The following is a 4,244-nucleotide window of genomic DNA, read 5'->3' as shown; positions in this document are numbered from 1 at the left end:
GGTGGTCTTCAGCAATTACTAGTCTTATCTGCCATTACTGGTAGATCTGTAGGTAAACCTCTTCAACCATTACTCGTAGATATGTGGGTATACACCACTTCAGCCATTACTCGTAGATTGGTAGGTATACCTCTTCAGCCGGTACTCTTAGATGTGTAGGTGTACCTCTTCAGCCATTTGTCGATCTGTACTTCAGCCATTACTCGTCCGTTGAGGGAAGCAGAAGTTCCAGACACTTCGCTGTAACATCTACCGTCTTTGGTGGTTTAAGGGCAACCTGTTAAAGATATTATTCTGTTGAATGCATATTTTATGGTCGTTAACATGTGCAGTTTAGGCTACTCTTGAAAATTAATAAACCTTTTCTATCTCACGACAACCCTATTATCGTCAAATTGCTTATATGGATAATTATCCCTAAAATACCTCCGGAAAACGGAATTTAACTACACCCCACCGGTCAACTGTTAGTCCTATGAAATCCAAACACTAAAATCCTTGCACTGAAGTATTTGTTGCTAAAATTATGAATGATACAGCTATTCTGTCTGACGGATCTAACGAAGGCCTTCAAAAACAACATAGATGCTGATGGTGATAACTATATCTATAGTGATAGTGATAACTTATAAAATGCATATTCCTATATGAGCCGTAAGGTTAATAAAACCTCACCATGAGAAATCCTGGTTTTATGAATTCAAACAACAAAAAGATTTAGATTATCTTGACAGCCAGTGCAGTCTCGCAACTAATATTCCACCTTGCTGCTAATCCATTCGGCTGGTAATAGGCCTATGTATATCCATCCGCCCTTGGCAGTATTGTAGTGAGCGAAACAAACCTCATTAAAGTATGTAGTACACTATTTTTCTTTAAACTACATAGATTAAAAATCCAGTATCCCCCATGATTTAAGTAGACAATCAAACTCATTTAAAACGTTACTGAAATGTAGGCCTAGTATTTACACCAGCCTATAAAAAACTTTCAGAATAAGAAAAAATTATACTCAAAACCTGCCCAGGAAATTGAGTCTTCGCTCTCAAATCCACACTCCCGTAATTGTGACAGTTTCTCCAAAATTAAGAAGCCATTCATATTAGCTAAAAGCAACTCGTTAATTCTATCCTATGACTGAAAATGAGAGAATCCCAGCTACCTGAACGAGTCTAAATGAGTTTTCTAAATCATAATATTTTTTTATTTGTTTGCAGAGACGCTGTTTAGTAATGCAGTTTTCAGCTGTGTTCTGAAAAAAAGCTAGGAAACTTCTCCCTGAATAAGCTCTTATTGGTAATGAGATTACAAGTGAATGACAAATCCTAAACCCAGTTAATTATCTTCATCTGACGCAGAGGCTTTCTATTCTCTAAAAAATCTATATTTCAAAAGCATATCATTCTAATCGTCGCCTATCGTCATAATCGTAAGTTGTCAAGATACCCTATTTATTCTTTTCAGCTCAAAGTTTAATACCTTCCTTGGTTCTTCTGCCCTACAAGAGCGGCATTTGACGCCAACAATTTCCTCTTGAATGTGTTCAAGCTTTCACAGAATTGTATTTCTACGGGCTAATTCTGAAAGAAAAATGATCAATTTAGAGGGGTTTATAGCTAATGCCAACTTCATAAAAAAACATTAATTACTTGGCAGAATATAATCTGTATGACTACTCCAATTCAAGTACTGTTTCACATATTTCATGGGACTGGGTAGATTATCATTATTTTTATATACTGAATCTTACGATTTAAAAAAAAAATCCTTGACACTGTATAACTGAAGGGGAGAAGCTATCTTTTGTTCACAGCTCCCAGCAACAGGAGATAGACGAATATGAAATAAGTTGTAAAAGTGAGTTTCAATGTTTTGATACTATGAAGATAGAGAAAAGTACTAGACATACTTGACTACATCTTGCCTCATTCATCCAACTGTATAGACTAACTTAAGGGCCATTCAGTGCTTACAGTATTCTACATTATATCTTGCTGCTCTGTGGATGATTAGCACCGCATTAAGGACAAAGACGTAAGATATGCTTGTAATACTACTACTCCAGACAAACAGCCGAGGCTGGTATTGTCAGGGACCATAGCGTTTGTATATGAAATAGTAGTCGAACTATCAGTAATAAAAGGAATCACCACAAACTAACTTTGAATAGAATGCATTGCAGAGTGGGGTAAACTTTATCTTGGTTATATACAAACAAATACACAGTTACTTTAACAAGAGCTACAGGCTAGGTATTTATAGCTACTCGAAGCTCTTTACCATTATCTAATTGTTACCAAGTCTATTAGGCAAAGTTCAATAGGGCATTCTTAAGTTAACAACGTAGAGTTTTTCTTTTATCATACGAATGGTTCAGTGATTTGACGTGAGCAGATTTCATCGCTAAATGCAGACTACAAATGACCAAAACTTAACCACATCCTTTAAACTTTTTAAGATCGTAAAGAGAAATAAAATAAGATGCAAATTAAAAGAACTGGAACGAGGAAATAAATATTTGCTTGCAAGAACTGTATTAGTTACGGGATAATAAATCCACATAACTGAGAAACAAGGCGACCAGTGTATACTCTCTATTCGCCTAAAATATTTGCTGCTTGGGAGGCGATTAGGGGTATGAAAACTGGGTAAATGTCCATGAATTGACGGACTGTCAGCTGATTTCTATAAGGATGTGTGGGGTACTATCAAAGAGGAGTTTTTGCAAGTAATGATATATGTATGTGAAGAAACTTTGTGCAATTATAAGTAATGGAGTAATTAAATTAGTTCATAAAGCTGGTAATTCAGATATTAAAAACTGGCGACATATGTTACTATGCTTAATGTAGACTACAAAATAATAGCCAACAGGCTTTAAAAAAAGGCTGCATTGGTTATATCAAGAACAATTCTGTCCTGTGCCAGTGAAATCAATCTGTATTTGCAATATGATTCTGCGGGACAATTTATTTTGTAAATTCAGAAAAATGCAGTTCTGCTTTCTCTTGACTGGCCAAAAGCGTTTGATAGGGTTGATTTAAAATTTGTCTTGCAGGTACTACAAAGAATGAGGTTTGCAAGCAGTTCTATAAGTTTGATAAAAAAAAAAATGCTTTTAATGCTCAAAGTTGACTTAGTATTAACGGGGAACAGGCCGAATATTATTTTTTCCCTGTTGAGAGGTCTGTTAGGCAAGGATGTCCGTTACCCATGACATTTCGTAATAGTTCAGGAACCTTTATACAGGATGTTTGTTTGTTTGTTTATATGGTGTTTTTACCTTGCATGGCACCGGTGGTTATTATGCAACGGGACCAACGGTTATACGTGGCTTCCAAACTACGTCGAGAGAGTGAACTTCTATCATCAGAAATACACATCTGAATAACCACTGGTTCCATGCAACCTAAAAACACCATACAGACAAACTATTAAAGATTGTTTGGGAATAATAAAAGACTGAAGAGGCAACACGCGCAAGACTTATCAACAAACAATTACAACGGGAATGGAATTATGGAAAAACAAGGAAGTGTGGTCAGATTTCAGCATAAATGTAACTGTGGGGTCCTTTAAATACTCTGTAATCTATGATAATGATTACGAAAAGGCAAGAGAAGGAAATTGGAAAGTTATAGAAAAAGGGTATTGTATCTAATATGGGCCAATTGTATTCTATACTTTTTCCATCTGTCCACCCGCCTGTGGTGTTTGCGTATGGTAAACACTGCTTCCCGGTCTTTAGATAGTTTCGTTATGTGTAAGTTTTAGGTAAATAAAAGGATATCTGGGTGTACATTTGCAACTGAAAAGTGTTTTAATAATTTACTGTAAGCGAATTACACCGTTAATATTCGAAATATGATATTATTGTTGAATGTAAGCTGAATGTAAGTATCTAAAGCCAAGGATGCAGTGTTACCATACGCACACACCACAGGCGGGTGGACAGATGGAAAAAAAACCATGTATAGTTAACAGTCATTATTCCAAAAGTCAATTGCAAGGTTTTATCAAAAGTTTGGCATATGTCCCATGGGTTTCCCTTACCAAAAACGACTGTGAAATCAATAGAAAAGATGTATATTTAAGTTTTTATGCAACGGAAACTATCATCGATTAAATAGGTTGGTAATTCTACAGAATAGTTCCGCACGGACTGCAAGGAACGTAACCGCGGATACATCTGCTAGGGATTGGGGCGTCCAATGTATTTCGCCGTGTTTAGTACTGGCCCCTGG

The sequence above is a fragment of the Macrobrachium nipponense genome, chromosome 33 (genome assembly GCF_015104395.2).
Source record: "Macrobrachium nipponense isolate FS-2020 chromosome 33, ASM1510439v2, whole genome shotgun sequence".
NCBI classification, from domain to species: Eukaryota; Metazoa; Arthropoda; class Malacostraca; order Decapoda; family Palaemonidae; genus Macrobrachium; species Macrobrachium nipponense.
Note: the sequence above shows the minus strand (reverse complement) of the source record.